Source organism: Rhea americana, unplaced genomic scaffold (genome assembly GCF_003343005.1).
Source record: "Rhea americana isolate MKP2758 unplaced genomic scaffold, rheAme1 scaffold_35, whole genome shotgun sequence".
NCBI classification, from domain to species: Eukaryota; Metazoa; Chordata; class Aves; order Rheiformes; family Rheidae; genus Rhea; species Rhea americana.
Genome location: NW_028186479.1, coordinates 2,183,538 through 2,192,299, shown reverse-complemented (window position 1 = coordinate 2,192,299; position 8,762 = coordinate 2,183,538). Strand labels below are relative to the sequence as shown.

General features: G+C 39.3%; 1 protein-coding gene across 11 annotated transcripts in view; it reads right to left on the bottom strand.

Moving 5' to 3' along the window:
• RBMS3 (RNA binding motif single stranded interacting protein 3) overlaps positions 1-8,762 on the bottom strand; it is a 697,064-nt gene that overhangs the window by 140,253 nt on the left and 548,049 nt on the right. The window lies entirely within an intron of this gene.

The window sequence follows — 8,762 nt, the reverse complement described above, 5'->3', positions numbered from 1 at the left end:
AAAAAAAAGTCTTACTTAATATTTTGACCTATTCAAAGTTTTTTGTCAGCTTGTTTCAGGTGGAACCATTAAAAATTGCCTCTTCTGAGTTGTATCACCATTTTTACTTCTATGTCTTCTGGGCTGGGCCATTCCTACAAGCCCAAAGACATTGGGACTTGTTAACTTTGGCTTCATTCAGATTTAACTAAGCAAATGTCTGCACTGAGCCTTTAGAGACTCTTGTCTCTGAAAGAATAAATGCAATAAAAGTCTGTTTGCTGTAGCTGCAGGCGCTTAGTGTCAAACCACGTTACGTTGCACCACGCAGCACTGACAATTTCATTTTAATACACGGAGCACATTTTAACAAGGCAAAACAGCCCCTGCAAAGAATGCAATATATAAGCTGCCAAGTGAAAGAGACTCAGTGCACTTTATGCATTTTATGTGGGAAGAGAATAAGAATGAAACCCACAGTGTTCTGGGATAAAAAGGCCATCATTCGAATAGCAGTCTTAAAAAGAATGTGCACATTTTCATCTCAAGTTTCACAATTAACTGCTCTCAAACGCCATTGCCAGCTCTCTGTAATCTGGCACACGCATCGCTTGAAACCGACGCCGGCGTTATCAAGCTCGATGGAAAAGACGGCATAACAGACAAAGCCGGCTACGCGTGCTCCCTTCAGACGCGTTGCTGASTTACGCGTTGCTGCACCCGCTCGCCGTCCCGGCTACCTGAGCGCCCGCGTGCCTTCTGCTACGCGCACGTCCTGCCTCCCAGCTCGGCGCTCGTCGGCCCGCCGGCCGCCACCTAATCAGGTCTATCCCAGCGGTATATATGCGTGAATTATAGTTTTATCATGCGCATCAATAATCTCTGTTTTTAGAAGTTACTTTTTCAAATTGTGTTCTGGCTTTTAATTTAGTTAGAATACCGATGGACTGGGAAGAACGAGGACTACAGAGGAGGGAACAACCAGATATAGTACTAAAACTGCCTGACACTTGCCACCACAAGACGCTGGTTTTGGTTTAGTTCAAACACTGACCAGGTGGCAATGTCTATGCTGGGTGCCTCCCCGTGAGCTGAAGCTATCCATCTGCACACATAAACTGAGAGATTCCTCTTTCACTGTTTATTTATTTTAGCCAGGATGACTTCCATATCTGGGAAAGGGCCCAAAGAAAAATGTACTTTTGTTTAGCCTACACTAATAAATTCTACCGATGTTTTCTTTGAAAAGCTATGGAATTCCTCTAGTGTAGCTAGTGTGTCTTCACTGTGTCTTCAAAATTGAGGGAGAGGAACAAATTAAGCTTTTTGCCATGGATCTATTCATATTGTCTGAGATGCAAATGTTTCAAAATGTTGAATGGGTGGGATTTCTATTTAACAAAAGTATCACTAACAGCAATGTTGCACGTTAAAAGCTAGCCTCCAGGGACAGGTTTCCTACAGAAGAATGTCATCAGAGCATGGGTAAACTTGCAGCAAAAGCATAATTAAACCCATTTTTTAGGTTTGTGGGTTTTTTTTTCATAACTGAAGGAACAAAAATGTGGCAAATGATAATTTTCTGGGGGGAGGKGGAGATAGCTGCCTTAAAAATTTCTATTGAATTATATGGATATTCAGCTCTCCTGCTGGAAAGGTGAGGACATCAGCTTCACGAGGTAACAGAAATTTGGTTCTGATCAGATCATTTTGCCAAGTATCAAACTCTCTTCAAYAATATGTTTTTGGTGCTGATTTCAAAGGGAGCTTAGATGATAATTCATGTTCAAATACAATTTGAAGATAACTAGAATGCATAGGAGTATCAGCTTGAGTAAAGAAATGCTTTGCAGAAAAAATTATCAAAGCCAAAATCCAGGTTCATTTAGTATTTGTTAATGGTAAAAAAAAAATTATCTAAAACAAATAAAACAACAAAAATACCCAAATTTATTTGTATGTGTCTCTATACATCTCCTGGTTCTGCAGACTCAGAAGTAGAGTTTTCAAATACAGTATCTAGACTGAGTATATTCCATTCAAATGAAAGGAAAGCCATTTAGAAAATCTAACTAGAAAGGCTGTGGTTACAGTTTTTCTAGCCATAGTTTACAAAGTTAAGATGTTCCAATATGATCAGTAAATGAACAATTAGGGGTGTTTAATATTAAGCAGATATCGCCACCAGATCATTTGAGCTTCACCTCTTGCTGTTAAATATTTATCCTATATCATTTAAAAGAATCTTATTATTCTCTCTATAGACTGTGGTGGTTCCAAAGTAGCCATTACATGCTGTTACAAGTAATAGGGAACCTTCATAATGAAAATGCACCAAAAAAAAAATTAACATGGGATCAAGCCAATCCATGATTCCTCCCTGTAGCCCTTTGGGTTGTATTTTGAAACACTGGAATATTTTTAAAAGAGATCGGATGAAAAAAAAAAAAAAAAAAAAAAAAAAAAAAAAGTAGAAATAAAGCTCTTTCACAGGCTTATTTCAAAGACTGACGCAGTGTCACAAAACAAAGTTTATAAATTTACACTATAAAGAATAATATAATGACTACATAATTATTATGAAAGAAATATTCAGTATCATATAGTCACCAGTGTGTGGCTAAAAATGTGGGTTTGACTTCCATATACCCTATAGTCACTTCGCTTAATAATAATAATGTAAATGAGAGTCAGGCTTATGTTTTTTGTATTCCAAATAAATATTTGAATTTGCTTAAATTGTTGCTACCATATTTATATTATGATCAACATATAATAGTGTTGTTTTAGTATATTCATAAGAGTAGGAATAATAAATCCTGCAGGAGGGGGCTTTCTTTACTATTTAAGGCATTTTCCAACAATGGAAGTAGGTAGGTAGCAGCAGTATTTTACAGATGAGAAGCCTGAAGAACTGAGGTCATGGTTAGAAGACACACTGGAGAACTCAAATTTCCTTAGCCTATCAAAAATATGACTAGAGGGGCAGTTTGATAGTGATGCATAAGTACCTTTGTGGGTAGAACAAACTGGGTATTAAGTAGCTCTTTAATCTTGTGGAGAAAGTCATGACAAGAACCAGATAAATTTAAAAGAGAAATTAGGCAGAAATGTTTAACTACAAGGAAGATGATCCACCGGAATATGTTACTTAGAAAAGAGGTGGCTTTTCTTTTTCTTTTTTTTTCTTTTTTTTTGGCTGATATCTTTGAATCTCTTCTAAAAGCTTTATTTCAGTCCAAGACAAGTAATACCTCAGTATTAGGTAACTGGGAGTACTTTAACTGCCTATGATATAAAAGAGATCAGAGAAAATGTTCTTCTTGTCTTAAATACTCTGACGCTACAAAATAGTCCTTATTAGTATGAGGTTTCTTAGTCCCCAGTCCTCTTTATATTCTGCTCTTTATTCTTTCATGGTGACATGGTCAATGACTTCTAAAATTTATTTTGCTGTTTTAATTTCTGGCATTCAAAAGCTGTGATATAGCTGCAATCTGTGATTTTCTCCTGTCCTGTAAGTGATTCAGGTATGTTGTGTCCCCATCTTTTCAACTGGTAAGAGATTGCTTCAAGATGGCTGTACTGTTTGTTTTAAATCTGTTATATGATGGAAAATATTTCCCTTTGACTAGGAAGAGATATTCGTTTGGACAAATTCTCCTTGTTTTACATAAAATCTATTTTTTATCAGTATGTCTTGCCTGTATACGCCTCATGTTCATTTCTGTTTGCATGAACAACCGGCGGGTGTCTGATGCCTAAATGACACTGACATTATCCTGAAAAACACAGACCAATGCAAAACTTCCTTTAATGAAAAGCATGTACAAATTAAAGGCTAGGCTCTCTCATTTGGCTTCAGTGTAGTCTGGAGCAGATCCATTTGTACTGAAATCCATGCAAAACTAGCATAAATGGATAATGATCCTGTGTGAGGCTCAAAATCTCCTTCCCATTTTCTCTTACTTGCTTTCAGTCACGGAGTCAAATAGTATTTCCAAAGACTAAAACTAATACATGTAAAACGGAGATAAGCATGAGAAAATTTTAATAAAAAACACATGCAGGAAGAAAAAAACATTCCATTGAAAGCTCTACTGAAACAGCTTTAGCCATAAGACAAGGGTAGAGCCAAAACTCCAAACAACAAAACAGGTGAATTCTCTATTACAGATCCCTCCAGATCCCTCCTGAAGGAACAGACGTATCTCCTCAATTTTTCCTTTCTCTCTGCGGTGACAGGAGAACTAACTGAGAATCTCTCGACTTTGGTCATTCCCTGGAACAGGATCATAACATCCTTTTATGACAGTTTACATTGGACAAATTCTCTCATGTTACTGGAAAAGAACAGTATGAACACAGCCATTTCTACCTAGACCCAGGCTGATTTATGCTACTGTCTTCACACTCTCAGGTTAAGTATTATATTGGTGCCTGCCAGCAGTGCAATACTTGACTGTCTGACTGTCAGCATTTCTATCATAAATTTCTGTTTTCAAAGGCTTATGACTTTGTTGTAAAATGTCGCTCGCGGGGTGAATCTTGCAAGGTCAYTTTAAGTTACAAGATAGCAAACAAAATAAAAAAAAAGTTAGTGGTTTCTAACACTTTCTTTGCACTTTATTATTTAAAAGGACCTATAAATGCTTTCTCTGCTCTTTAGTTGAGTGTGGTACATGTATGCATAGTATTATTTATATTACTATCTCTGTAGGGAAGATTCTCAAATAATACCTTAACAGCATTTTACTGCAGGGTTCTAAAGAGCAATTTTTATTTCATTGATTCAGTGGTATCAGGAAGTSCCTCCCTGACATACACCCCAATGCCTCTGTGCCCCTAAGTGTGCACACACTATGGGGTTCTTCACTTAAACTCTCTGTACCAAGGGCTTATCAAAATTGCTCAGCCAAATTCCCAGATGGCTCCTAATTTGCCCTGTTCCTCTCTCTTCACCTTTAAGGGCTTCATATCTATTTTCATGTTATGCCCTCCTGATGACRTTTGTCCTGAGATCCTGCCTCACTTGCTCCTCTCTGGGGACTGCAACTCTCTGGAAGTGTAGCCCCAGTTTCAGCAATATTTTCATGGATATATTGAGTCTACCAAAATTTGGCCCAGGATGCAATGCTGGATGGGAATTCGAGGGTCTCAAAGATAACGTTCTCATTCYGTAAGATTCTCTAGCACTCGCAGTGTCATTATGAGCTCCTTCCAGGGAGGTATTTCAATGGAAATTTGTCACCGTGGGCATGAGAATATTTTACAGATACCACACAAAGTCTTGTGATATGTTTGGGATTTCCAGTTTCATCTGAGATATCCAATTATAGATCAATTTCCTGTCCAAGATATAGGATTTGACAGATCATTTTTCTGACTGAAAGTAAGAATGTTCCTCATAATATCTAATCCTGCACTATCTTCCCAGATGATGGATTTGTTCAAGTTAAATTTATAGCACCTTTTATAGTACCTTTTCAACCGTCTTCAATTAAACCCTTAAATAAGGAAGGACAAAGCATCTCCCTTCTTCACAAATGCATCATTAAACTACTTGGCTGTTCTCTATCCTCTAGTGCTGCTAACAGTTTTCTGCCTCCAAACCAGCATTACCACTGACCCTTTGAAATCTCCCTTTCTAAATATTCCCCCTCTCATTTAGCAGAATATCACCGGTGCTTTGGATCTACTTTGCCTATGTCACTTCTTTATCTTCTCCACTTTGACACCTGGATCTCAGCCCTTTACAGGCCTGCTGAAAGCCAGATCTTCCAGCATTTAGTTACCTTTTCATGAGTGACAGTAAAAATATCTTCAGAACGAAGTTAAACATTGCCCTCCATGCTCTTAGTCCCCTTTCCCACCCAGTGACCCCAGTTATGCTCAAAGACCGTCTTACTTACTCCCTGGTTCTGATCCTTCTGCACTCACTAACACTATTGCTGAAGTCTAGTTTGCAAAAATCACATTGTAAGAGATCATATATCAGTTCTAAAAATATATCTCTGCTTCAAAAATATATCTCAGAAAAAACCTTCCAATCTAGCTGCTTTGGCTTTTCTTTGCTTTTTTGAAGATTAAAGACTATTCTTTTTACGTTTTGTTCTAAGCTCTGAGCAATCCACTTACAATTTTCAAATGAAGGATCAGATGCTGCAGTAATTAGATAACTCTCAGCAACAGGGATTTAAGAAAAACACCTACATTTCCTAGTCTTGTGACGAAATCCTGTGCGAGGGCAATGCTGCATCATTCTCTCGTTCTACGCAGAAGCACCAGCTCCRATGGAGAGCTTAGCCCGGCAGCCCTGGCTTGGAAATACAATGTCCAGGCAAGGTGGAGAACGGCTCTCAAGCTTATGTTAACTCTATTTCACTTGAACGGACTTCTAGGGAGCCACAGTTAAACTTTCCTTTCCCAGGTCCCTTGCTCATTATGACTTTCCTCCCCAAAATCTCCCCCTGCGAATGTACCTAGGCACAGCTGGGTTCATGACACAGTGAAACTTTCCAGAAAGATTTAGCAAAATCTGTTCAGTTGCTTTTGAGGGAAACAAATGAGAGGAAATGTTTTAACAGCTTAAAAAAGAGAGCTAGTTTTGTGTGTGTATACTTTAAAAGAGGCTGAACTGAAGTTCAGTGTAGYCAGACGTTACTCAGAGAAGTTTGATTCGAAAACATTTGAAGTTACCTTGGCTATAAATGATTTAAGTAGCCACCTGCAGTACTATGAAACTGTGTTAATCCTACAAACCCAGGAGAAAAATCTGACAATAGCTGTGTATGTAAGTCTTCACTTCCAATTGCTTTTTGAATATACTTACTTTGAGATTGACTATTCACATAATTGRGCAGAATCAAAAAGTGATTCTTAATCATCATAGCGATTAATTAATAACTTTAAAATGTCAAATTTCAAAGCCGCTGAATGCTGAATGATCTCAGTTTACGCAAAACTAACTTTTTCTATTGTGTTTCTATGGGTAGTTGAAGAGCACGGGGCAGCTACACTGTGAAGAAAAGTTCCAGGTCTGAACACGTAATGGACAAGGTCACCACAGCAGTTGCTCTTTGGGGCTTCTGAAGTATTATCTGGACCGAAACACAGCTGCCACCTCCTAGCAGTACTGTATTTATAACAACTTAGCAYGTGCTCGCACTGTAGCACGACAGTGAACTCCATGACTACAAGCAAAGCAAAACAAAATCATCTATTTTGAGTGACAAACTATAAAAAGATACTGAATAGCACTTTACTAGAAAAAGAAGATCATGTGGTCATGTAATTAAAGCTTTTATTGGTAATTCTAGTAGTGCAAAGGCAAAGTTAAGAGTCAACATTCAACTGCAGCTATGAATTTCTCAAGAAATTACATCTTCGCTCAAGTCAAATTCTAATGTATTCTTCAGTGGAGCCAAGGTTTTACCCCTCTCTTGTTAGCCTGGTGAATTACACAACCTTCATGTTAGATAGTGATATTTTTTTTTGAAATTAGTTACATAACTAAATATATTCCTACAAACAAAGCCAACTTTTAAAATGTAAGTTTATCCTTGCATTATACCAATCTACATTTAGTGAGCTAGAAAAAATCATGTCATTAACTATGATCATAAAATCATAGAATCACAGAATCAGTAAGGTTGGAAGGGAYCTCTGGAGATCACTTAGTTCAACMTCCCTGCTCAGCAGGGTCACCYAGAGCATGTTAGACAGGGTTGCATCCAGGYGGGCCTTGAATATCTCCAGAGAAGGAGACTCTACAACCTCTCTGGTCCAGKGCTCTGTCACTCTCACAGGGAAGAATTTCCCCCTCATGGTCAGGCGGAACTGCCTGTGCTTCAATTTCTGCCCATTGCCTCTTGTCCTGTCACAGGGAACAACTGAAAAGAGTTTGTCCCCGTCCCCTTGACACTCTCCCTTCAGGTACTTACACACATTGATAAGATCCCCCCTCGGTCTTCTCTTCCCCAGGCTGAAGAGGCCCAGCTCTCGCAGCCGTTCCTCAGAGGGCAGGTGCTCCAGCCCTCTGATCATCTTTGTAGCCCTGTGCTGGACTCTCTSCAGTAGCTCCATGTCTCTCTTGTACTGAGGAGCCCAGAACTGGACACAGTACTCGAGATGAGGCCTCCCCAGGGCTGCGTAGAGGGGCGGGATCACCTCCCTGGACCTGCTGCCAACAATCTTCCTAATGAACCGCAGGAGACCTTGTGACCTTCCTGGCCACAAGGGCACCTTGCTGGCTCATGGTCARCTTGTCATCCACCAGCACTCCCAGGTCCTTCTCTGCAGAGCTGCTCTCTAGCAGGTCAGCCCCCAGCTTGTACTGGTGCCTAGGGTTATTTCTCCCTAGGTGCAGGACTCTGCACTTGCCCTTGTTGAACCTCAGGAGGTTCCTCTCCGCCCAACTCTCCAGCCTGTCCAGGTCTCTCTGAATGGCAGCACAGCCCTCAGGTGTGTCAGCCACTCCTCCCAGCTTGGTATCATCAGCAAACTTGCTTAGGAGGCACTCTGTCCCTTCATCCACATCACTGATGAATAAGTTGAAGAGGATAAGATATGATAATATATATGATAATATGATAACATATATGATAATATTATCATATCATATGATATAATAATGCATAAAGAACAGAACGTTGTATTTCACTGTAAATGTTTTGCCTTTTTCCATTTGAATTCAGCCAGTGTCATGTTAACATTTCTCTGTGCACGATGAGCTTTTACACCACAGACAGAGGTAGCACTACAGTGTCTGCTATCTTCTCAAG